Raw genomic sequence first — 27,788 nt, 5'->3', positions numbered from 1 at the left:
TTTGCATTATAAATACTAATTATTTAGATATTAAGACAGTTGATAACCTGCTAGGAAATAGAATTGTGAGATTATGGGAATGGAAGACATCTTTTAGGGAAAGTGGCCAGAATTGTATCAGATAACCCCTCCTATAAATTTGCTAAACTTTAAAGTAAAAACAAGCTCTTTGAAGAGTACTCTAGATTCTGCTTCTCTCAGAAGTCTTTTTGTCACAAGACTATATTTATTCCTGATTGAATTTTTATGTCTCATGATCTTATATGGGTTTCATTCTACCATTCCTATAATTTCTCTCTTCCCTAACAGGGAACTCACACCATCTGTAGGGTTCTCTCAGAACCCTCCTTTTCTTTTTTTATGAAACAAACCTCTCTGGTCTGCTTTTAACAAACTAAGCACTTCTTACCATGTTAACAGTCTTTTTGTCTACCTATGGCAGCTAAAGGAATTGAATGTTTTTGGTTTTTTTATTTGTACATTTAAGAGTGTTCGTGCTATACTAGGCTAATTTTTACCAATGCTTGCCTCCGCAGTTTTCTATATTTCAGTTTCTGCTAGAAAGACAACCTTGTTAGGATGCTTCGTGCTACAATTGCATGCTAATCACAAAAACAAAAGCTAAGAAAAGCAAACCCATATAGAGCCACAGAATGGTATCTTGCCCCATCTAAGACAAATGGGATGACAGAATAAGAAATGTGGTTCACCACAGCTGTAACACTACATTTCTGAATTATTTGGTAAAATTTTGAGTTTCAGTACAATCTATCTAGCCACTGAAGGATATTTGTGAAGAGATTAAACAATCAGTATATAATCTAAACAGTATATGACGGGTAGTTTTAAAAGGCAGAACTCCAGTTGAGCTGAATTGTTTCATTGACTCATGATTTAAGCTCTTGAGTTTCATCCTAGAAGACAGATAAGACTGCTGAATCATACCCAGATAATATTTAATATAATCACCAGAGAATGTAATATATACAGCATGAGTCTTGTTTGTCTTAAAACTGTGTTAAATTTTATTTTTAGTTAAAGAAAAAAATATTCTATATATCATTAATTTCTACTCCAAATAAACATAATCACTTCAGATTCAAAACCATATTTAGCTCTAAGAAAATTGATTACAATGGCTAGAATATTATGAGCATCACACTGGACATAAAAAGATTTTAACTCATGAAAAAAAAGAAAAATTTCATTAATGATTGAAAGGATCTCTGAAAAGCTAGAAAAACATTAACAGAATAAATTGGTTTCAAGGAAAGCATTAAGGTCTTTGAGAACACAGCTGCGATGAACATTTAATGCTAATAGGGCACTAACAGACAGCATGAATTGAATAGTGTAGGTAGGAATGGGCTCAATTGCTTAGAATAGAGGGAATTTTTTCACTCAAGATATGGTCAGTATATGGTCTTTATAAACATACACTTAATAATTCAGATTTAGCTGCTGTCTGTACAAATTGGGCATTCCAAAAGTATGCAATGCAGATTGCTTAAAAGTTATGTTGTGTCATGAAGAAGATATTAGAGACAAAGATTGCTTCTTGGAATAGCAAGCTGCAAAAGACCAAAGGAAGAAACACAACAGTCCTATATGTAGCTATGGGTACATGAACATGAGATGTAACTATGAGAAAGTAAATAGATTATTTACCTTGTATGAGCACAGTCAACACATACAACAGTCTTGTAAGAATGAAAGCACAAGAGAAAGATCACAAAAGTATTTAGTGAAAAAAATTGAGGATTACAGTTGGAAATTGAAAAGTTGAAAAGGCATTATAGGGATTACTTGAAATTATATTGTCTTTAGCTAAACATGAGGTTTCCAGAAAGGTACCAGTTGAGGAAAAAGAAACCTCCTAAGGTTTTGTGAGACCAAGAGGTAATATAGGGATCATTTGAAAAAAGTTGATTTAACAGAAAAATTGGAGTAAATTATTAGCACTGGTGAGGTGAGTAGCAAGGTTCCCAAACTGGAACCTGTCTTTATGAGTTGAATCTAAGAAACTGGTGGAAACCCCAGTGGAAGAAGCTTTATGAACGTCCTGATACTGTGTGCAATAATCAGTCACTGGGATCTGGTTACAGATTCTTGAGAGCTGCAGGGAAATTGCTGATGGTGAAATTATTCATCTGCTACATTCCATGGCAGCTTGTTGCTTAGTCACTTGGGACTCTTAGATAGAAAATAAATTGGTTGGACAGCCACATACAGGGGGTAATGGTCAAAAGTTCAGAGTTCTGATGGGCATCCACAATATGTGGTGTCCCTCGGGGGTCTGTGTTGGGACTACGGTTCTTTAATGCCTTTATTAATGACAGGGATGAAGGGATCCAGTGCACCCTCATCTAGTTTGCAGATGACACCGAGCTGAGTGGTGCAGTTGACACACCTGAAGGATGGGATGCCATCCAGAGGCACCTGGACAGGCTTGAGCAGTGGGCCCATGGGAATCTCATGAGGTTTAACAAGGCCAAGTGCAAGGTGCTGCACCTGGATGGGGCAAACCCTGGTATCGGCACAGGCTGGGGATGAACAGATCAGAGCAGCCTTGCTGAGAAAGACTTGGGGGAGCTGGTGGAGGAGAAGCTGGACATGAGTCAATTGTGTTCTGAACTGCATCAAAATGGACATGATCAAACGGTCGAGGGACAAAAGAGCTGGACAGGGACTCTCTACAAGGACATGTAGTGACAGGAAAGACATTTAAACTGAAATAATTATGTTTAGATTAGAAAGAAATTATTTACTGTGAGGGTGGTGAGACACAAGAAGAGATTTCCCAGAGATGCTGTGGATGTCCCATCCCTGGCAGTGCTCAAGGCCAGGTTGGACAGGGCTTAGAGAAACCTGGTCTTGTGGAAGTTGTGCTTGCCCATGGTAGAAGTTGAAACTTGATGAACTTTAAGGACCCTTCCAACCCAAGCAATTCTCTGATTTCATGATTCATATGTGGCATGAAGGCTGTAGGAACAGAGAAGAAAATCTTATGGTTTGGAAGCAGATGATGAATAAATAAGAAAATTGCAGGCTAAGTCCTAGGAACTATAAGAGAGTGAGATGTGAGAGGAATTTGTTCTATCTGTCCACCCAGTCCACTCAGTGTGCAGGTCCATTTTTAGAAAGATTAATTTACTTTTTTAAATGTTCTCTATAGAGCTTCCCAGTATAAGATTAGTCAGACTTCACTTGCTTAGTGGTGTAAGTTCTCCAGAAGACAGACAGTCTTGAAGACAAAAAAGCATTCAAACTAAGAATCAAAGTATATTCTTTAAAATAAGGAGAGCAATATTTTAAAATATGATTGTAAATCCATCTTCTGGAAGCAAGTGCACTAATTACATTTTCCACTAGATTTGCCTCTTGGAATTAAAAGGTGAAGTGACTTTTCTTTTTTTTTCCTGTATAAAACATCTGCCTTTTCTTTCATTATTATGTCTTTTATCATTGTTATGGTTCATATGTAGATGTAGTATTTATGCACCTGGTGTCTCCGTATAGACACATAAATTCTGCACATTTAAATGCTCAGACTGGTAAACACTGACTGTAGCTGTGTAGCCAATATATATATTGGCTTTAGAAAATGACTGTGAAAAATCAAATTTTTTTGTATAAAGCAGACTTGCACTTGCTGATCAGGAAGATTTACTAGATTTTGATTCTATTGAATTTAATTTTACTTGCAAGTCAGAGGAAATCTTTTTTCTGGTTTAACAGTAGCTTTTTAATGCAGCAGGTTTATCTGAATATTAACAGCTATGCTTAATACTTTTGGAAACTTCACAGTTGGTTTCACAGTAGAGTAACACAAAAAAATCAGCTTCAACAAAAATCATGTTCAGATTTATCTAGAAAAATCTCATATTTTCAATGTATGGCCCCATTTCTACAGTACAAGCTGTTAATTTTGGAGCCAAGATGTTAAAAAAGCTAAAGCACTATTAAAACATTAATAATTATATGTCTCTCTGGGTTTTTTGTTGTTTGGGTTTTTTTGTTTGTTTGGGTTTTTTTTGTTTTTTGTGAGGTTATACCCTAAGGATGTCAGAGATACTATTTTCATGTGCTTGTGGGGTTTTTTTTGGTTTGTTCTTAAATTTTAATTAGGCAGCACTAAAAATGACTAAATTTGGTTTGGATTTTTTTGTAGTTGTGTCATGATCAAAAAAATCAGCAAAATCCTACCAAGAAAGATTTATTATTTCTATTAACTTTAAGTCAGGAATATTCTGGGAACTGTAGATTTTAATATTCAAAAGAAGTTTTATAAAATATCTCAACAATTAAAATATCTGACACTCAAAGTAAAAATTTTGAGCCTTGTGTGATGGAAAAGGTTTTCATATGATTTTCAGTATATGAATACTGATTTAAATTATTGTGCTAAAACTGGGATCCTGCATAGGTCAATTTGATCTCCTTGCCTAAGCAGAAGACAATTTTGAACTGAAAGATGTCCTTCTAACTTCACTTGTTATATGGCATGGATGATAATCCAAATATGTAGGAGTTTAAAAGCCACCTTTATTCCCCTAAAACACAGCATCCTAAAAATATTTGAATTCTGAAAATAACGGAGTAGTAAAGTTACTAAAGATCAGCTGAAAGATAAATATTGTTACAGAGACACATATCTTTTCTAGGAAGCCTGGGCAAATCAGTTTAAAATGGGAAAATCATAACATTAATGCAAAATCAGAATTAAGCTTTCCTTTTGCCTTGTGCTCCTTGAAAGTACAAGACTAAATATTTGTATACGCAGAGGTGATGAAAAACTAGGCCCAGACAGGTATGTTGTCAGCAATTTATAAAGGCTGTAAATTTAAAGGGAAGCTTCTAGATGATTTTCTGTCGTTTAGCTGTGAGGATGAACAAACCATTGAACATCATCTTGTGAGGGAAGCTGCTTTGAGCGGGGGGCTGCACAAGAGGCCTCCTGAGGCCTTGTTTCCTTGGGTGCCCCGCCTGAAAGGCCAATCCATCACCCTGTGATCCCATGCCAGCAGACACACCGGGCTGACTCCGCTTTGGACTTGCCATTCCTCCCTCCCCAGCTGCAAATTGCTACTTTCTCAGGGGATTGCCAGATCATTCCCTCACAGGCTGAGCTGTGACCCTGCTCCTTTCTTCCCCTGGCCGGGTAAGGTGAGGCCAAGGCAGCGGATGCGAGGCTTCCGCAGGTGCGCGCATTTTGCAGGGCGGGCTGCTGGCACACATTCGGCACAACAGAGTGCTGGTAGCTGGCCTCCCTCCAGGCAGAGGGCAAAGCCAGAGAAGGAGAAATAAAGGAGCTAAGCAATAGGATGAGGGGACAAATGTGCTAAAATGTAATATTTTTACTGAGAAACAGCAGTGAAGCTGCCCGTCAGTCTCCAGACAAGAATCGGCTGGAGGGAAGAAGGGAGCTGGAGGCAGCATGCTCCTGTGGCAGGGAATCTGAAAGTATTCAGTGATTTCCAAATGGCACTCTTGCTTGCTAAACCATTGTGGAGCAATCCCTGCAGATCCCTAGGTGCCAAGTGTGAGCTATTGCACCAACCGGAGGCATGTTCTGTGTTTCAAAAACATCTTATTTGATTACCTTCAAAATTCAACCAGCTTCTGGGAAAACAAAGTCATGGTTATGAAGTGACTCAGTTACTCTTATATGAGAAAGATTTTTGGGAACATATAGAACAAAGCTAATGAGAAATACAGAAAAGGAAGCACAAAAAATCAAGCTCGGAACATGAATCACCTTTCAACCCCAACAGTATAATCATTACTATAATTAAATCCTCATAATTTAAGTTACACTTCACTCAACAGAAAATTGATGACTTATGTTTTAATGGGAATTTCACTGTATTCTGGTAATCTATTTTGTATAAATTAAGTCTCTAGGGTGAAATAATCATTTTGAAGCATACATTTGTTTGGATTTTCTTTCACACTACAACAGCTCTTATTCTAAAAGCGGCTAAAGCTGTCATAATTTGGAAACAAGGAAATGATTTACTGTCTGTGGTAATAATTAAATAAGAAACACATTGACAACAGGAGACTTATCAAAAAGGAAAAAAAAAATGGAACACTAATCCCCACCACTTACCGCTTATGCTTGAAGAAGAGTCAATTATTTTAGTCTAAATCCCTTTACTATCCATGCTCAAAAATATTTTCTTTTCTGCAACACATACTTGAGTCTCAGCTTCTTTATCTGGCATGCAGAAGAAAGCAGTAGTCCCTGGCTTGTGCCTGAGAAAAGCAAGCTGCCATAAGTGGCTCTGGGATGTCCATGCCTAGGAGAGAAAAAGAAAAGGTAAACAGCAAAGTTGCCATTGCAGTCCAGCCAGAGCAAGACAGCAAAGAGTAAGGCCTGCAGAGACAATAGAAACAACAGGTTTTCAGTATCCTAGAGTAAATGCTATGTATTTCACCCATTTTCACCTACTCACAGAAATATACTTATGGGCTGTACATTTGTGTTCCAAGCTGCTTATCCGCAGCGTGAATTGAGAGCTGAAGCTTTCAGTGTATAGAGAAATACTACATTTGCTTTACTTCGAATTCAGTTTACATAACTATTCATCCTTTCTCAAAAAATTTGAGAAATCTCACTCTTTTGCCCACCTATCTCTTACAATAGAAGGCTGTTACCTCCTTAAATAAGTACCTCTTTGTGCATTTTTGTTTACATTTTGTGTAAAAACATTTTCTGTGTTGTCTCTTCTTTCTCTCCTCTAAATCCTTTATAGCAGATGATGTCTGAGCATATTGGTGTCTGATCAGAAGCTGACCCCAGAGTTTCAGAGGCTTCCTGCAGAATTGTATGATCCTGGTGAATTTAGAAAATATGCCATCTCCTAACTGAAAATTTATCCAAGATATTAAAAAAAAGAATAAGGAATGAATGAAGGAAAGTATTTCAACAGCAAGGTTGGTAATTTAGGGCAGGATTTGGTTGTCCAAATGTAGGTGTTCAGCTCATAAAATCATAGAAGGTTAGGATCATTTATGTTGCAAAAGACCATGGAGATCATCAAGTCCAACTGTAAATGTAACACTGACAAGTTCACCACTAAACATTCCTTGTCTAAAGTTCACCACTAAACCATGTTCCTTAGAGCCTTGTCTAGTGAGATAACACTGCCTGTGGTGTACAAGATATGCACAAGGCAGGGATGACTTGGGATTTGATGTAGCCATGATGTCTCAGGATGTGGCTAGAGGAGAGGTGGATTATCCCAGGTCACTGGAATGGCACCAGAGTACTATATTTGAGAAAAATGAGTTGTGTCACTTTGAGTCTGAATAGGTCCTTGCTTTTCCCCAAGCTTCAAGGCCCCTGCCAAGGGTATTACTTCTGATGAACTGGACCTTAGTGGATCCCTATTAGATCAGGTTTTTCATGGGCTGTAGTCATTGCCAGACTTCATTTATACAACTCTGAAGCTAAGGCACCCTGCAGCTTGCCTAAGGTAATGGGGGACAACTACAGAAAGAATGTGAGGAAGTTTCAGATTAAAAAATCATGTTTGTGTTCACTGAAGAGATTATAGAATGGCAAATAAGAAGACTTCTGGGTCCAGAAGTCCTTTGCACTTCAAAATCATTTAGGCACTTCAGTCTTTTCTTATAACTGCTCTCTGAGCAATATTTGTATGTCATTTAACAGAGTGGGCCTTGCTCCCAAGTTTAAGGGTCAAGACTTAAACAAAATCTTCGTTGAAGATTGTCTCGATGTGAACAGCTGCACCTGCTAACAGAGCTTAGTTAACAATCAAGGTCTTCTAACTGGTAATTTATATTCTCTTTGTGGAATTATGTTCTAAAAGGTAATAAAAAAAAATATGGAAACGCATATGTCTTTCCAGAAGTTATCAATTCCAAACAAATGTATGCTTAGGTCTCTCTGTGACCCATACATGAATGGTGCTGCCCTTGTGGAAGACTTCCAGCACTTCCAGCCCTAGGAAACTGTCTGAATAAGGGGAATAAATGACCTATGGTATTTAAAGAGAATATTTTTATTTTTAACCTAAAAAATCTACAGCTGTAACATCCCAAGTCAAAAATCCATCAGTTTGCAGGGGAAAAACCACAAAACCAACACAACAAACAAACCCAGTTATGCCCACTAGACACTGCAGAAAGGCATTGAGAAATTTGGAGCATAAAGAAAGAGGCAGAGAAACAGATGAACTGACACAGGGCAGCAAAGAAAATAGATTTGCTCAAAAGTTTAGTTGGTTCCTCTAATTCTAATTTCCTTTCTTGTGAGTTTTATCCTTCTACATTTTTTGGAATAAAGAAATGCCTGACATTCTGAAGTATAGCAAGATTATAAAAACCTATCTAGTTGAGCCACCTCAGAGTAACTATCTAGTTCTTCATTTTTATGACGGGAGCTTTTATAATCAGCACCAGTAATACTGAAGATGTAACATCTATCTTTAACAGGAAAAGGAGCCATATCTCTTCTAAGAGTTACTGCCAAATGGAGCATACTGTAGAATTCAGCTGTCACTAAGCCTGGAGGACTTGAGCTTTTTCATAATAAAATCTGCCTTCAAATTCTCTGTAGGCAAGCAAACCAACTGCTTCTTTCAAATTGTGAGTTTAGTCATTTGAAGTTTCCTTAACTGGATTCTCAAGACTTTTTACAGCTGGTAAGTATGTTCAGTTTGAAATATGACTTCAGTTAGCATGCTACACATCAGGTCATAATTGGTGGCCAAAGGACAGATTTTGACTGCCTTGTTAGTCATGTTAATAGCTTAGACACATAATTTGAGAAAAGTATTGTAAAACAAATCCTCAGTTTAGATAAACTGCCTGTGGCTGTCACAGAGTTATGTCTTTTCCCATCAGTTAAGACTCTAATTTCAGACTGTTAAATGTGTCTAAGGTAGGATCTATTTTGATTTCAATAGCTCAAGAAGCAGTTAAAAATAAGTTTTTTTATCCTTTTGTACTACTTATTTTGCCTTTTCTAATTTTATCTCACTTGGACAGAAAAACCTATGCTCAGTAACATAGTTTTATTCTCACATACTGGGAGAAAATTACAGTACTTTTAAGTGTAACTGTACCAGTAAGCATTTCCCATCCACAACTGACCCCCAAATACATGAGGAGTTGCTCAAACAAGCACAACATTTTTCTACGAAGATAACACCAATACAGAAAAGTCCCCCAAAATAAGAGTAATCTAGAGCATTTGTCTGGTGTTCCATCTCAGTAATCAATGGTATGACATCAAGAAATTTTATTACTTTGTAAAAATAAAAAGGTAGTCTCAGAGTCTCCTTCTAAAGTCTGCTATGTTGCTTTTATTTATTTATTTATTTATTTATTTATTTATTTAATAGGGAAATGGACCTTTGATAAAAAGATATATTTCTGCTTACACAAGTTCTGCTTACATTGTACATTGTATAATGAACGGTTCTTGTGCAAAAAAAAAGATCTAAATGCCTGTTTTTCTCACTAGTCAAGGTATATCTAAAGCTATTCCATATGATCTTTCCTTCAAGAGTGTTGACCAGTGAATTTCTTTGTGCAGGTGAACATCTAATTAGCACACTTTCAAGTAATTGGCTCTCCATGGCAAACATGATCAGGAGAATTTTTTAAAAAAAACTGGTAAGAAGCATATACAAGTAAATCTGAAAGCAAGGCCCCACAAAAGATTAGACTTGAATTCCTATTCGTGTCACTTCTGTAAATACATATGCATAAAGACAATATGTACCTTGGCTTTTGACAAAAAAATTTCTTAAGAAAAAGTTATCCCAGTTTAAATCTTCTTGTCCAGACTAAACACTTATTTTATTCTTTATAAAACTTTATATATATGTATATAATAGGAAACCTGCTCATCAATATTAATCAGCTACTGCCTTCTTTTTCAGAAGGACTTACTCTGCCTGAGTGTTGACCATATTTCAGCTCATCCAAAAAACTTGTAACTCAAAGGTAGACAACTATAGCATTAAGTGCATATTTTATCCATTAGTTATAATAGAGTCTGGTGTGATTACCTCATATATGGATGTCCTGTTGAGATTTACCAACATTAAGGAAATTTTCTGTGGAATATGACAAATTAGATGTAGAATCCAAAATTTTAGAAATTCTGCTGAGGAGTCCCAAGGGAAATACAACATTGGTGAAAATCTCAGTTGGAGATTGGGAGTGACTGACAGTGATGAAACAGATCATTTTGACTTCTCCAGGTGCAGTCATTCCCAGAAGATGGTGGTGTACAACATTCTTACAGCAGGTGTAAACTCCTTTCTTTCTTGCCCATTTGTAGAAAGAATAAGAAAGTCAGAAAATGTGTCTTTCCACACAGCCTGTGCAGTATTAGAAGGGGAGAGCTTGACAATGACCTTGAAGGTTAAGGGAAAGCTTCCAGCTGCTAAAAGAATAGACCATTCCCTGAAGCTGACCTGAGGACTGTGGAGTTAGGGTCAGACACGTGGATTTACTAACTTTTAAAACATAAATAGAGACTGAGGGGCTGACAGGGATCAACCTTTTCTACATGAACATACACCAAAGTTTTGAGTTCACACCAGTACAAGCAGGGCAGGACAAAGAGGAACTTTTTTGGTGGTTTTCGACCCCGGCTGTAGATGGGTCAACCACTCCTTGCAAACCAGCTTTACCTTGTGACAAGTCTCTTTCTTGGTGAACTTTACATAAAAGCATAAAAGCAGAATTAAAGGGTTTTATTGCAGATTATATAAAGTTCATATCATAGAATAAAGGCTTGATGTGGCATTAAAAAAGAGAAAAAGGGGAATGACATGGAAGAATGGGACAGAAACATAGTAAAAGTGAAGAATTACTGCAGAAAGAGGTTATGGGGAGTATATTAAATTGTATGTAAAATTGCTCAGGGCAAGATGCAAGGTCTAAGGATTCAGAGCTTACGCTTGAGAAAAGCATAAGAACCGCACAGTCCTGCCAGGGTCCATGGATGGATGGCAAATGAGGATCTGGCCCAGTATTTTCATACTTATATCTGTGTCCATCTAATTCTTTTATTTGTACTTTATTTGCCTCAAAAGCAGCATAAAGAATCCAATTTAGTTTTAATTTTTCCCCTAATATCTTGTCAGTCTTTTTATGTAGACTAATGTGAATGTTGCCCTTTTTAGATGTAGAAAATAATAGTACTCTGGAGCCTCCTTTTATCGTAAACCAGCAGATTAAGTGTAAGTATGCAGTGCAACATTTCTACATTCCCTTCTGCTACTAAAAAAACAGTGTGTTTGACCATTTTATTTCTTATCCTTATACTGTGTTAGCAATCTTTTTTTTTTATAAAAAAATCCCATCTCTATTCCTTATAGAAGTTTTAAAGTAATTTCACAGCTGAGTGGAACCCTAAACAGAGCTATCTTAGTGTAATGAAGCAGAAAACGATTTCTCCTTAACAAGACTGGTATATAGTGACAAACAGCTCATAAAAATCCCATCTGCCACAAAATGCTTTCATTTTAGTCTCTTTCTCAACTAAATGCTATGTTTCCTGTTTCTTTTTAGAAGGAGAAGAGGATATATAAAGCCTAACCCATCAAATTGTCCTTTGACAAAAGAGTAAGGAAAAAAAAAAAGCAAACACAAAGCAATCATCTTATAAAACACTGACACTAAGCATTCCAAACACCACAAAGGTGTAATGTCACTTTTGGATCCATTTGTAAGTACACCATTTTTTATTTTTTTTTTTATTTTTTTATAGTAAAAGGGAAAAGCTAACAACTGTACTGTAAAGAAAATTTTCTGATTACTTAACAGCTGACTACATGTAAGAACAGTCTGTTACTGGTTTTATATTATAAAAATAGTTCTTTACAGACTGCAATCAAATAGATGGTAATGAATAACCTGTAACTTGAAGTTGTTAAACTCTTTAGGTTATTTGGTAATTAGTAGCCTCATCCTGTAACCTCTTTCCCACTTAAAACAAATTAATACTCACTGACTAAAGTTCTCCATAGTATTTACAGAAATTCCCCATCAGAAAGTTCTGTAAACTTCCCCTGTTTATTAAGCAGTATCATGAACTGCTGCAGTTCACTTGTTAACGCACTGTTAGAAACATGCTTTGCTGTGAGCATTACTCCTTTCTGTCAGATGGGAACAGAACCATCTCTTGTGCCTGGTTTTGCCTGCGGAGGTTATGTTTTTATTTTAAAAAGATAGTAAATCACCTACTCTTTGCAGCAAGACACAGCTGCATCCTCAGAGTAGCAAGGAAGCCTTTTTGTGATGCTAATGCACAGCCTACTATCCATGACCATAAGCTCCTGAATTGTGATCGATCTTATCTGAAATGACATTCATATCTGCTCTTCAACCTTATGGAAAAGAAATAATTTTTTTAGCCAGGCCTCTCTATACTCAGACATAAACTTTTGCCATTGTCTTCAAATTCACTGTTTTTAGTGTGTCTTGGTGATTAATGCTTTTTCTGGAAGAATCATAAATTTATCTAGCTAAGTAATCAATTTTTGAACAGTAGCACCACCTTTTCCAGAGGTATAATTTCACATTGGATGCATGCAGACTGATCATCAGACCTCAATAAGCAAGTTTTTAGGATTCAAAGCTAACTTCTAATTATTTTGAGCAGAACTTGGATAGTACTTGGCTTAGAAGTTGCTCTGACTGTGGCAAAGACAGACAAGGAGATAAGCCATTGAGACACCTGAAATAAGAGAGGGAAAAATCAATAAGCATGTGCTTCAACTGTTGGAAATAGAGCTGAAATTGTTATAATTTGTTTATAACAGCAATGCATGCCACATCTTAGACAGATAAGAAACATCATATTAAAGAAAAGTTGTCAGGTGGCTTTCAAAGGATCAAAGTACTTGTTGCAATCTTATTTCAGCAATGAATATTATCTGGGAAATCTGATGGCATCTGATACTCACAGACATTTTCCAAGTCACTCAAATGATTTTTTGACCAAGTTCAATGTACGTTGTTTCAAGGTGTGTACAAAAATCATACCCAGCAGGCTTCTTTTTGACTTCCTAACAGCTGTGGAAGTGACATGATGGCAAGAGCATTTCTGAAGGTGCCTGGAGGTTGTTCAATAAGGTGCCCTGAGGCTAGGAGAAACAGAAAGCTCTCAAAGGGCAAACTGAGTACTTGATTTCCATAGGCATAAATCTAATCAGTGGCACTGAATTTATGTAGGGTAAATATTGTGTAAAGGGCAGTCTGGCCTGTGCTTATCATCTTGCTAAATCTGGCTCACTATTCTTGATGACAAGTACTGGGAAGTGGTGACAGGGGCCTGCTGGGCTGTGCTGCAGCCCTTTTTTCTCCATCCAGTTCTCACACCCCATCCTCAATCCTCCAGCACAAAGTTCAGCAGCAATTTGACTTGCATAAAAAAAGGATAAAAGAGAAAATATTTGTCTTGTAACAACACAAATGGCTCAGTGGAAAGTTGCAAGAAATTTTGAAATTTGAACACTGTGCACTGCTTTTTTTGACATTGCTGCCAGTATATGAGTGGACACTTTGCTAAAGCTGTATGAGCTAAGGTTAAATTTTCTTCCCCTTTCTTTCTGCCCAACCATTTCTTTTCAGCTTTTATGGAAGCTTAGATTAATCTGGCCTAGGAGCAATAGTGGATTATTGCCTGTGAATTCACATGTATTCACACACTCCACAGGCAAGTTGTGAATAATTCAGGGTATGATGCAGTAGGATCAGTCTACACTGAGAGCTCCTTGGCTTTCATATCATTGTCATGTAGAGAATTCAAATGCAATGGTGCTGGGAGATGAAAAAAGGAAAAAGCATTGCTACTTAGTGCATTCAAAATCAGTAATGTGAAACACATTGCTAATAACATTGAGAAACTAATAAAGACAGCTCCTTGGCTTTTATTAAGAGTCTTTTGTGACGAGAGTCTACAGAGTCGAGAGGACTGTAACAGCTGATACTCCCTTGATGCAAAGATCATCAAAAGGCTGAAGGCCATCAATTTTAATTGTTTCCAAGAGTGGTTTCAGGGCAGCTGTGACTGTCTAGACAACTGGTAGCATCCTAATTAGCCACAGTTTCATGACAAAATGATTTTGGCCTTTATTGAGGATGAGTTTGCATCACAGTGCAGAACAGTCTCAGATCCAGTTGATAATTTATTGTCTAGGTTCCTAGCTGTTTAAATGGGCAATTGAAGAACTAAGTAGATGCTAGGAATTTAAATGCCTCATTGGATCTGGACCTGACCCTACAATGCCTAGTAGCTTACGCTGGAATTTTTTTTTTGCTGAACTTGAACAAGCTCTGTAAGATTATGTAAATAGTTCAAAAAACATTTTAAGAACAAGCATGGTAAGGAAGAACCGTTCTGGTACCAATGGTATTATGTTTTAATTTCAATCCAAACAGCTTGACATCATAATTTTAACAGGACCTCCATAGCTGTTTAACTCAAGAGTGGCAAGAAGAGAAATAAATTTTTTAATGTAAGAACAGAAGATACATCCATCTAAATCTGTACTCCATCTTTGATGTCTGCTGGCAGCAGATGCTTAGAGAAAAAGCAAAATATCAGTATAAGCAAAAAAAATTATGCTTACATGAGTAGAATTTTCTTTCAATATCTTCAAATCAGAACTATTAAATTCTGCAAAGGTTTATCTTTTATTATTTGGGATTTAATTGGGTTAGATCCTTTCCTCTCAAACAAATGCATTTTTTAAGAAAAAAGATCTCTACTCAGATTTTAAAAAGTGATGGGGTTGGGGTTTTTAGTAGCTTAATCTATTAAATTATTAATTTAATTTTTTCTTTTGAATTTTTAGCCTTTTCTAAGTTTTCACAGATGGCAATTATTGCCACTTTCAGAGAGATTTTGTTGTTGTTGTTGTTGTTGTTGTTGTTTTTGTTTTGCAAAAGGTCAAATCCTTGCTTTTGTTTGCTTTCTTTTTGTATTCTTTATTTTTCTATCAGATGGCATGATAAAAGGCTGGCATCCATCAAGATCTCCAAACTCTGAAGTGAAAAATAAACCTTGCAAAATCAGAAATTGTCAGTTTCATTTGTATCAGGCTTTCTAATTCCATTCATAGCAGTAAAAGAAATTTATGTGTTTTAAAAGCTAGATACAATAAACTTGAATGAGATATACGAAGTGGAACTGACAGCAGGTGATGAAGATGATGAGGATGGGAAGGGAGCAGTCTCCAGGTTATGGAAGGTATTTCCTCCTGGTCACTGCAATCCAGCCAGGACGTCTCAGCACCTGAGGGTCTCCATCCCAGCAAAAGAGGCTGCTGCTGTGCCCATGTCCAGGTCCAGCCAGTTGCAGCACTCAGTGGGTATTTCAGAGAGGCTGGAGCACACACATGCTAATGTACACACATAACTAATGCAGCTGACCATGCAGACTGTTGTCTTTAACAACATGAATATGTGCCACTGTGAAAATTCCCAGAAAACAGAGATACAGAGAGGGCCGTATCCACTTTCTGCCCTCTGGCTGATCAAGATTAAAGTTTGCTAATGAAAACCAGCCCCACACACATAGTATCCAAATTCAGGAGAGAATTCACAGGAAAACTCCTCAATTCACTCTCCAGATTCAGACCCACAGGGATAATGCCCTTGAATAGCAGCACAGTCTCTAATTCTGTGTAACACCCATGCCCAAACCCTGGGCCCCCTCTCCCTGTGTGCAGACCTTCCTCCACTCAGCACCTTGTCCAGTTTGATCTTCTGCAGCCTTATGTAGGTACTCATACTCGTCTCACAGGCACTCCCACTGTTACAGTTCCCTTAGGTCTTGTGTGAGCTCTCTCTTTTATGCCTAATGTCAATGCCCAGACCTCAGGCCTCCTTGCCTATCGCTGACTCAGACCTTGAGTGGTTCCAGATGCATGTCTCCTCCTGCTTTTGAGAGAGTCCAGCTCAAAGTTAGTGGATTACAGATGCATACCCTAATGAACAGCTTTTAACATGAACTTCTTGAATATAGGTGTTCTTGTGTAAATCACTGGGACAAGACAAATACCCACAGGTCTTTGGTTGCTGCCAACTAACCTTGTACTTGCTGGTCCCTCTGGCTGCTGGGACCTAGACCTACTGGTGTTGTGACCTTTTCTCCTGTTGCTGGCACTTAGACTGCAGCAACCACATATAGAGGAGACTGAATTACACTGAAAAAAAGTAAGAATAGAGTTTGGAAGCACAATATGACAGTCTGTAGTAAGGCTCTGTGCTCAGACAGAATAGCTCACTGGCCAGCTTTTATCTGTCTTGCTCTTTTTATTCCCACTTCTCTTTCACTCTCGCATGTTTGCTCCTCCATGATCATCTTTTCCTTTCCACACCCCTGGTGCTTCCCCTAAACACCTCTTAACAAGGTTTACACAGCCTCACAAGATCCTCCTGATATCCCAAAATACTCACAATTATATCCTTGCCCCCTTATTTCCAGTGACAAATTTTGGACTGACCCTTTGAAAGGCTGTGTCTGAGAAAATCCTTCAGTGACCCATCAGGCAGCAACCAAAGATGTCTAGTCTTCACTGCTGTCTCCAATACCATTTTTCATATTACTGCAGAAGTGTCTGTGGGCTTAATCTTTCATTTTCCTTATTACCTGTTATTTCTTTTATACAAATACACAAATAATCTGCAACTGGGTAACTTAATAAATCCTATGCTCTTGCAATCCATTTAGACTTACATTTAGGAACTAAAAATTTTGAATTCTGACCTTACATGTCGATGATTAAAAGTGTTTGAAAAAATAGACTCCTAAAATAAGTGGAAAATACATTAATTGACTAGCAATGAAAACTTGAATTGTCTGTGGGAGATGAAACACATTTAAATTACTGCTGATAATTCTGTGGGGTAATGATCTAACAGCATCATGATAAGTTTTTCTGTTGCATGCTATTATCATCTACATATCTGACATTCTGAAAAGCCTGTATTCAAACCAACTGTTATGAATAAACAATAAAATATTGTAAAACTATCATGGTGCCCATCAAAGAAGTGATGAAAGAAGAAAAATTCAGGCAGACTACAATTCAGAACAGATAGACTCTCCTCTGCATAAGGCAAACAGCAAAACGTGAACATGTGGATTTTGTGAACCTCATCTGTGTATATGCAATCCGAAAGAAAATTACTCTCTTTGTTGGAAATTCTAATCTCTTTTTTTCCTACCTACTGGTTAGTAATAAAGACAGGGAAATGGTTCTTGATGCAAAAATCAAGGTTTGTAAAAGACACATTATAAAATGCTCATCTTCATGAGTAATGCATTCTCAATTTTTCATTTAGTTTTCTACTAGATGTACAAATCCCATAAAAAAATTAAAGCTCTCAGATACTGCCAACTAATCCTCTCTCCTTTCCTTGATGTAATAGAATGAGAATTTAAAATTCAGAGGATTATGAACAAATCCAGATCCTGAAGGTATGAATGCTGTTCCAGTTGACTTCAGTGGAAGATTCACATGTACATCAAAGGGAAAGATACAGCTTTTATCATTTAAGGGTTTCTGCTAAAACTACCTTTTTGGTAATGACTTCTTTCTCTATTTCAAGCACTTTCAATTTGCCAGGAAACTTGAGCATAAACAGGATTTAAGCCATTCAATTGCAACTCTACTTCTCTCTATCAGAACATAATAGGATTCAAAATAATTATGAGATTTCTCACTAAACTAATGAATTCAAGAAAAGTACTCCTAGAGGAGTGCACCTGTCTACTCTAGTGCTTTCTATCAATGAACAGTAGTTAAGTGTCAGCTGAATTAAAGCAGACTCCTTCCAAACATGCAGGACTCATTTTAAGTCAGATCACTCAAGCAGAACATCCAACAAATGCTTGACAACACTGACAAGTTTTAGAAGTCATCCATAAGTGAGTGAAAGCCCCTACCACTTTGTCTCTTCAGTGACTTGTTGAGTTGTTGACACAGTGTGTAGCCACACACAAACATAAGTTTTCACTCCAGACTGAAGTTTGGTAGAGAGACTGGAGTGAGAAAGAACTAACACATGATTTTAAAACACCTCAAATGATATTTTAATCTCTAACATCTGGAATTTGGTTTATTTTTCCATTTTCAATGTCTTGTTTGACTATGTATCTAAATTTAGGTGACTACAGAGCAGTTGTATATACTTTTAAAGGGTGTCTCAGTTGCCATTATGGTCTCTGGAGGCCCATGATAATTAATACAGTAAACGCTCCCCTCATCTCATGAAAAGGTGATTCAGTTTTCTAAACATAAGGAGGTTCATTTGAGACATGATACTTATGTTGTGGGTAAACATCTCTTGAAACCACTGTCTGTATTGTCAATGGTGTAGGTTCACTCACCCATTTAGGATGCCCTGGGATGTGAGACCTGGACTCCAAATGTCATTTCAGAGGAGCCTGTCTCTACTAAGTCCATGTACAAGGTTGCATCAAATATTCTTAGGGGTCCTGCAGGGCATTACGTTTCTACATCCAGGCAAAACATCATGCCCTGCATCACCTCTGAGCCTGCTGGAGCTGAAAGAACTAATTCTAATGAAGACAATATGGGCATTAATATTAAGGTGCCTGAATCTCATCCTGGATGCCATTTTAAAGTTCATCTGTGCAATCACAGATGCTTGGTACAATTTAGAAGTCTCTGTAGGATATCCTGGCTCACCTGCTCATTCTCAGTGGCATGCTTTTTCCTAGGCCACATCTGTGAAGTCTGGGGCATCTCCAGTCACAGTGTGTGCCTGACATGTCTAAGTGGAAATTGATAATCCACACCATACTACAGTAAAACATAAATGATGGGCATCCAGCTTACCTTAGACTTCCACTTTAGGAAAAGAAAAAATTGTACTCTGGAAATGCTCCTGTCTTTCGCTTAATCACACAGGAAATCTGGACAACTAACTTAGCTTTCTGATGCTTAGAAGGAAGGTTGTGAACATAAGCATAGACATCTAGCACCATTCTAAACACCCTGAATGGCCTGAGATGTGCACAGAGACCTATGAAACATGGGCTCCCTTCCTGCAGCAGCATCTGCAGTCTAGGTGGGATATCTTTGAGGTGTCCATAATTACATTCACTACCCATACTTATTCATTTGAATAGATCCAAGTCAAGTATCACACTGAAAGGATCTAGAAAACATTGTTTTGGTTTGATTCTTGATTACAAGCAAGAAAAGTAAGCTGCTCTGACAGTCAAGCCAGAACACCTGTGAGACAACTGCTTCCAAATTTTTAAGTAGCTTAAAAAATTGTGTTAGAAATTGGGTAAAGCACATATAATTAATGATTTTTTTTATTAAAGAGTTAATTAATTTTTCACCAATTTCTTCTACATTCTAGAAGAAATTGACTGGACTTTATCTTACTGCTGCTGAAAATTATACCTTATTTCTTATTGTGTTGAACTCATAAATGCTATAAAGCAACTCCAAATATACTGCAAATGGTGGGACTTTTTAGTATAATACATGGTTTCTACATCACACATATGAGAATGATATTTATGTATGAAAAATTGCTATAATGAGTATGGAAGGGCAATGCTTCCATAAACAATGTAGTATTTGTTAACTAATGACAACATAACTATAGTGGTGCTCTAAGTGGAATTAATGAGTGAAACCTACTGCTTCACAGAATTTCATGCATAACTTTACTTTGAATGGGTCATTAGTATTCATGGTTAAACTGTGTCCTTCGATGTGTATTAATAATGTTCTCTGGAACAACACAGAAAAAATAACTCATAAATATGCCTGCAAGGAGTAAGACACCATAATTAAATAATAATAATTAACATGGATATCAGATTATTTATTTATAATAACTTATCTGTATAACTCACATTCTGAGAGATACAGATGGACATGTTTAAGGGCAATTCCATTCTGGCTGCACAGGTAGGTCACCTTTACGTTGCTTATTATCTAGTTACCTTATTCATGAAGCTAACTGAATTAATTAAAAATCTACATGAAATTTTAAAGTGGGATCATACAGGCTTCAATTTCTGTCATGTTGTGTCACATAGAAGAGGAACAGGCAACCCCAGACATGGAGCTAGGAGCCATGAGCAAAACACTTTCTGAGCTGCACAGTCTGGGACATGAATTGGTACTACAGCTGGGTTTTCTGCTCCTCGTGTTTGTGTAGGGAGGAGCTAAAAAGGGGGAAGGGAAGAAGAGACATGACTGTGTCCCTGATAAACTGCTTGACAAATTTCCTTCTTTTTGTATATCAAATATACAACATGCAGCTAGTTAAATTTGTACAATAACTATTCAATCAATATATATTCCAGTAAGTACTTATTTTTTAAGAAATACACTGTATATGTGTATGTATATTGTACATATATAAATAAATAAATTAATAAATAAATATATGCACTCATATAAAAACATCATTCAGGCAAAGAAGAAAACCTAAAGAATGAGGGGACAATAGAAGACAGTGTAATTAATGTCTAATTTTAAATTTATCAGGGGGATGATAATCTGATTAAAGTAGCTCCTTATAATTTCAACAGTAAATATTCTGCACTGCATAAGCACTAGAATTTTCTTGCTAACACAAAGAGGTATTTGCCCAGAAGTGATCATCAGCACAAAGTTTTGATGAAAAATATTCAGCCTAAGCAAAGGGTGGTTTGGGTTGGAAGGAACCTTAAAGATAATCTAGTTAAAATTCCCCTGTCGTGGGAGGGAACATCTTTCACTAGACCAGGCTGCACAAAGCCCCATCCAGCCTGGCCTTGACCAGGAATGGGGCATCCCTAATTTCTCTGTGTGACCTGTCCCTGTACCTCACCACCTTCATAATAAGGAATTTCTTCCTAATATCTAATCTAAATGTATCCTCATTCAGGAGGTCATCTAGAGGGAAATTCTGATTACTTAAATAATCCTATTTTTCTTATTACTTTTCCATTTAGAACTCAAACAGGACCCTGATGATTCTGCCATTGAGTAATGACACATACAAATAGCATATTTGTCCCCCTGTTCCTTATATATATATATCAGGTTATATTTCTCCTATATTTATTTTCAGTTTATAACAATGGGTAACCATTGCTGGGGAAAAAAAAAAAACAAAAAAAAAGAAGTGCATTTTTAATTTGAACTTCTCATTAAAAATCTCTCTGAAGCTAGTGACTGTGTCCTTTGTGTTAGGTCCAGGACTTAATCCTCTTTTGAAGTTTCTCAGAAAAATTGATGGGAGCAAAAACTGCAACACATTCCATTTCCCTTTCAGAGGCACATTTGGAAACCTTGAAGGAGGAAAAATATTATCATTTAACTGGAGTCAGTCTGATCTCTGCCAGCTGAATCCCTGCCACCGACCTATTCTCTTGTATTCAAATATTTTTAAGTAGAATTGAGGCTTAACTCATCTTTGCAAGTAAAAGACTTTGCAATACTATTTTTAACTCTCTCTTTCCCAGGGAAGATCAAGAATGGAGTAAATTTTGCCTAACCAATATCTATTCCAAACCATCTTAATTTTCTTTTGTTTATGTAAATGTTTTTAAAAGGCTATTCAGAAGAAGCTAACTGGGCTTTATTTGCTTTACATATTTCAATAAATTCTTCAGGAAAAGAAAATCAGAAAAACAAAGTTTCACATTTTTTCCTTTGTGCAAGGTATACCATAAACCATGTTAGATAATTTAAATGTATCTGCTACCTGTGTTATTACAAACCAAACATCTTCAGTAATTTGCTCACATAAATGTATATACTAGGAAATACAGACTTGGGGATGGAAAAGCTTTAAGGATGAATTATTTGTGTATGATGCAAATATGCAAATTTCCAAATCACTGTGACTTAAAAGAAATGGCAACACCATACTCATGTTATTAAGACAAATGCTCCTACTATGAAGAGCAAGTCAAGTATCCAACCAGACATTATTTAAAATGCCACTGAAATTAACTGAGTTATACACCTGTGAACTGGATCAGGGACAGCTTACAGTAATGATTTTCTAATAACACATCTCCAGATGGCTTATCATATATAGGGTTTTCTGCTTGGGGGCCTTAAAAGACAAAATAGGCATATGGGGTAGTTTTATAACTAAATGGATCAGTTCCAAATGTAATTCGTCTTTAATATGTCTAGCAGAAGAAATACCTCTCTATTGGCACTTTTTGGAAAACTATATTTAGATGTTTGTCTCACAGAGTGAGTATGTCCTTGAGACATCCAGAGAATTGAATTTGCACACTTTGTGCTGCAGTAACATAAATGCATCTTATTACCACTTGTTGAATATTAGCTGCATATCCTTACAAGCATTTCCTAGCTCAATTACCATGTGAATTACCATGAAATAAGAGTTTTTCAATGACAATAGCATAACAATGTGTGCATATATTATTTTCATTCTTCTACCTTCTTCTGTAGTGCTTCCTAATATACTTGGAGATTATTTAGACCCTAAAATGAAACCTGCTAATTTATGACAACCTTTGCAGCAACTTTGTATAATTAAAATGATGACCTGCTATGTCAAGAAACCAAAAGAGTTAATGATGTACTGCAAAACCTCCTTGAAAAGCACAACTCAGGTTTGCTACCAAAGAGAATGTTTGGTTGCAATGGAAGGCGGGTCAGAAGTTGTCAGTGGTATAGCAGAAGGTAAAGAAAATGAAAGAAGGGTCTGAGGAATCAGCATTTTAAAGAGACAGCATGAATCAGATTCTTACAGATCTCTTCACTGAGTGATTTTGTGCTTTTTTCACACTGTGCACAGCTGCAACTGTGCTTTTGCTGTGTGTGAATTATACATTGCACTGCAGGGAGGTGCAAAGGGGAGGGACAGCTTTCACAGCTCTCCAATGATTAAGCTCTTATTTTTTGCCCTTTAGAGCTCTAAAAGGAGTTCTGCTATGTTGTCCCATTTTGCACTATAAATTTATATTTGTTCCTAATAGTAGCATGTCTTCTTCATAATCATAGGAAAGTCGACAGCTTGCAACTGCCCATTGCACAACGGCTTGGAAGTACTGGGGTGCCAGCCCAGTCCTAATAGAAGGATTTTTCACCTTGCCAGGAACATGTAATTCTCATTGGCAAAAAAAGCATCAAATCTGTCTGTTAGTGGAAACTTGTATTTATTCAACATCTGTACTAAAGACATCAGAAAATGCGGCTTGTTATGTATTAAAAATATTATTCAGAAGATCTATATGGTAATGATTTATTTTCCTTTACTTCATTAGCGAAACTTTTAAAAACTCCTCATGTTACTGTAATGCAGCAGATGGCTTGTCAGGTCTGAATTCTGTTTCAGTGATGTGGCTGTTTGAACACTATTTTTTTGCCATAAGATTTCCTTGCTGCTATCCAAAGAAGTGGACAGCTGTGCACAGAAGAGAAATTAAAGTTAGGAACATTTGAGCATACCAGTTCTTGAATGAGACTCAGTACTTTTGAAATGGGGGTCCACAGGCTCTTGAGATTTTAAGGACCAATTATGAAAAGTTACCCACTAAGACAAGCCTGTTGAAAGCATACTCAGGTTTGGTGTACAAGGCTCTGAGCTGCTGCCAGGAAAGCAGTGGGTGTCTGTGAAGAACTGGGCACCACTGGTTTCCAGTCCTGTCTCAGAAATTAGGTCACCTCTTACCCCATCACTGAACTCAGTACAATCCTCACCAGACCCTTAATTTTAATTTTCCAGGACTTTATAATTTCTTGAACACTCAGTGAGAATTTGACAAAATACTACTTTTTTTTCCCCTTTGTCATACTGGCATGCAATCAGCTCCTTTACAAACTACTTTAACAGGTCAATCAGAGATAAGTTCTGGCAGCCACACAGTGTTCTGGCACCCATAGCAACTTCAGTGTTCCCAGTTTTCTTCAAACATCACTGTGTGCCTGTACACACTTGCTCCTGTATTTATGAAAGCTTAAGTATGTCTGTCAGTTTTCTCTTCTTGTACTGTCTATCACAAGATTTATTGAATCAACAGGTACATTTATAATAATTTTTCAGAGTAAATATTTTTCCTCTCAATATGAGAAAATTAGAATATTCCAGACCTTGCCAGATTTTTGCTTATGAGCCAGGATCCCAGGTCAAAATTTCTAACTCAAATTCTTCTTATTCCAAAAATATTTCTTTTAACCCTTGACATCTGATAAAAACGGCATATTTTTCACCTGTCCATTCTGAAGCAGGATAAAAATGATGTCACAGTTTCAGAATTTCCAGCAAAATGCATATTCTGTTTTTAGGACAGCTCCACTTAGAACCTGATCTTCCCTCTGCTGATAATAGAATTTCAAATGTGTCATCTTCTCAAGTCATAATTCAGCCACACTTTGTCAACTGGAATCTTTGTTTGAAGAGTGAAGTGATGGGAAAAACTGCAAGCATATTGATGGGGCATGTGCTCTAAAGTCAGGGGGTTGCACACTGTAAGATCTGCACAAAATGTTTGCCTGTCTCACACTAGGAGGCCAACAGTTGCTTACTGTTATCAGGAACACATTGTTATAGCTAAACTTTTTACAAACTGCTTGGGAATTAAACTTTTAGATAAACTATGATTTAAACTGTTGCCAACACATCATTTTATCACACAGAAAACAATATTGCTGACAGAAACTTTATGACTTCCTGTAAGAAGGCAGCAGCTGAGAATAAATTCTTTTAATTAAAGATTGTATTGAGTATTTCTAGACGTAAAAAAACAAAAAAAAAAAAAGGTGCAAAATATATATGATGGACTGCATATGCTAAAAATGCTATATGTCTTCTTCCTGTTGAAGTCAGTAGTGAAAATTTCAACAAGTTTTTATGATGTATGTACTCAGGTTCCCAGGAGGAGAATGTCTAACCACAGGCTTTAATGCAGTTTCAAAATTTCAAGCATTACTCTATTTTTCACAAAGAAAAACAACAACAAAAAAACCCAAACCCCCCCCCACAAACAAACAAACAAACAAACACAAAAACCCCAAAGTTCTGATATTATTTTTCTGATCATAATGTGCTTCTCCACACAAGACAAAATAAAAAAAACTTATCGAGAGAAACATTTAAGGAAATCATAATTTGTTTTTATTTCTGTGTAAGAATACCAGTACAATTTCACTGTTTTCTTTAAATTTTTCAGGCAAAAATTTTCCCTAAAATTTAAAAAAAACAAGTGATTGGGTTTTCAAAATCCACCAGTGTATAACTTTTGTTATTTCCAAGAAAGCAGCACAATGGTGATGCTGATTGTATGATGATAATCACTGATGTCCCAATGTGAAAGAGTATTACACAGTCCTAAGTGTACAGAATGGAAGCTCTCAGTAGGCTCTTAAGATCATAGTTACAAATTCTGTTATAGAATCTGAGTATTCTCACACTTCTAACATTTATTTTATTTTTTTTTTATCATCACTGCTTTCTTCTACAGAGATGTATTCCTTTACAGGCTTCAGAGATAAATCTTTAGAGATGCTGAATTCCTATCATTCATTGCATTCATTGAGAGATGTGGAGATCTAAATCACTCTTGAACTGTTACAGAAGAAACACTGACTTGGATTTAGAAAAAAACTGAGATTTCTCATGGATCCTGAAGAAGTCTGTGATGGAACACTGCACTATTCTAAGACATATAAACCTTTAGGAAGGGGAGAACACTGACTCCTTCTGGTGGAGTCATCACTACATTTCAGGAGGCAGACTGTTTTTTCTACATGGATATCCTTGACAAAAATATCAATGTACCCTTGTAAAATGTACCCAAATGCATGACAAGATGTGAGAACAAAAAAATGAATTAGATCAATTTCATATGCAGAGAAGCAGCCACAGCTAAAAAGGCCATTAATCCAAAATTAAATGCAACTGAATAAATAACATTCCTATTCTCTCTTCTTCCAAGGAAAAAATGGCTCCTATAATAACCTGTGTCTCTGAGATAAATGAATGCACTGAAGTTCTTAACTACTCTTTGATGGACTACAAATGGACACTATGCAAGACAATATTTGAGCAGTAATGATTTGTCCTTTCTTCTTCAAGTGTAAGCTGATTGCAAAGGCTTTAAGACCATAGATGAAATAGCTAAAGGGGTCATGAATCTTAATAGCTTCTAAATCAGAGAGATCTGCAACTTACATGCTCTGACTGAAATGTGCATGGAATGTATAAATATTAATAGGTCTGGCAAGAGCTCAGCAGACAAGCTGTCTAAAATTTCACAGTGGGAAGACTGGAGATTGAGGCTGCTGTGTACAAATCAGCTGAGAAGCTCCTACCTGGAAATGAACTGTCAGCATGTGTGTAAATACAGTTTTCCTGAAGTGATATTTAACATTCCAAGCTTCCCTGGTACATAGGCGCTATATGCATCCATGTCGAATGCAGTCAGTTTATTTAGAATTATCAACATGCACACAAAGTCAAGTGCCAGCTCTGAGGAAAGGAAGGATAATCTGTGCCACATGTCTGAAGCTTGCTCTGATGAGTATTCTGCTAATGCTAAGAGAACTTACGAGTGAGAACCTTGAGGAAGTTCACTGCCGTGACTTCATTAGAGCAGAAATAGAAAAAATTTTAATTCTGCTCAAAAAAGTTAAGATTTCAAAACTAACTGGCAAAAGTAAAATACTTCACCTGCATCTAGCAGTGGGTCTTATATCTCACCTTATGGATAGTATTTTCAAAGTTATATTCGTGTCTTTAGTCTCATGACACAGGTGGAAACAGGAGCCTTTCTTGGCATAAAGAAAAATATTTTTTGAGGTTTTTCCATTTCCATACAAATCAGATTTCATATTTGTGATTCAAATTACTGCATTTTGACTGAAATTATGGTTTATTTTCAGTGTCATTGCTGGACACCGATGTGCATGAACTTTCATGAAAGTTGGGAGAATGAGGACAGGGTCTGGAAAACACATGGATAAGGGATACAATTCAGAATCACCCTAGGATCTGTCAGATCTTTGTGGGAAGGACAAGGCACTTAAACCAAGCCCACTGTGAACACAAGAGAATTCCTTCATTTCTCAGTTCCTTTTCCCATTTATCCCCTCCCTTTCTCCTCTTTCCTTCTAAGAACCCTTCAAAGTGCCTCATTCTGAGGACTCGATCACCAGTTTCAGCTGCAGTGGTCCGAGCTGCTCTCCCAGTCCAGCTCATGAATCCATAACCACCTGCTCCCGGTTTCCAGGTGATCTGATAGTATCTGACCTGCTCCCTCCATATGTCCTCTGCACCTTCTAATTTCTTCTCTTTCCTAGGGATTCTCAGAGCCTTTGCCCTGTGTGGAGTAAGGGACACAGTATTCTCACCCCTTCTGTGAAGTTAAAGTTTTGTATTAAAAGCACCAGCTAATAACAAGTGAAGGATATGAATTTAATGAATTGAATGGGAACTCATCAGTTGTCTTGAGCCTTCTTCCCATTAAAAAACAAAACAGGAAAAGCTGCTGTATTTCTCCAAAATGATGTAATTTGGTCAAAACATCATATTTTGACTGAAAAATTCCATAATGAGTTTCCATCTGCCTAGTTTTATGCATATTTTCTGTCATCTTTCCTGCCTGTCCATAACTCTACAGCTTAAAGAAGAAAATCTGACCTTCTATTTACTGCTACTACATTATTAGCAGGTCACTGTGATAAAAATGAGTTTATCCACGTCGCACTGTACTGGCATAAAATGGGCAAATAACATCATGCCTTACTAAATGCAGATTACAGCACTTT

General features: G+C 36.9%; 2 long non-coding RNA genes across 10 annotated transcripts in view; both read left to right on the top strand.

Annotated features, from left to right (window-relative positions):
- The window catches only part of LOC147653637 (uncharacterized), a 689,274-nt gene that overhangs the window by 75,755 nt on the left and 585,731 nt on the right, over positions 1 to 27,788 (top strand). The window lies entirely within an intron of this gene.
- LOC111932247 (uncharacterized) lies at positions 354 to 27,250 on the top strand. 9 transcript variants are annotated; one of them, XR_002866023.2, is made up of 9 exons: positions 354 to 5,161; positions 6,759 to 6,939; positions 7,679 to 7,800; positions 8,464 to 8,672; positions 9,569 to 9,648; positions 9,918 to 9,981; positions 11,172 to 11,228; positions 11,560 to 11,716; positions 14,998 to 15,073. It is a non-coding gene; the product is annotated as an uncharacterized LOC111932247 (long non-coding RNA). The 9 variants fall into 9 exon arrangements; XR_015285563.1 differs by lacking the exons at positions 7,679 to 7,800; positions 14,998 to 15,073 and adding an exon at positions 25,484 to 27,250; XR_015285565.1 differs by lacking the exons at positions 7,679 to 7,800; positions 14,998 to 15,073 and adding an exon at positions 21,313 to 21,610.

This window comes from Cyanistes caeruleus, chromosome 4 (genome assembly GCF_971803275.1).
Source record: "Cyanistes caeruleus chromosome 4, bCyaCae1.hap1.1, whole genome shotgun sequence".
Classification (NCBI taxonomy): Eukaryota; Metazoa; Chordata; class Aves; order Passeriformes; family Paridae; genus Cyanistes; species Cyanistes caeruleus.
This window is presented reverse-complemented; position numbering and strand designations above follow the sequence as displayed.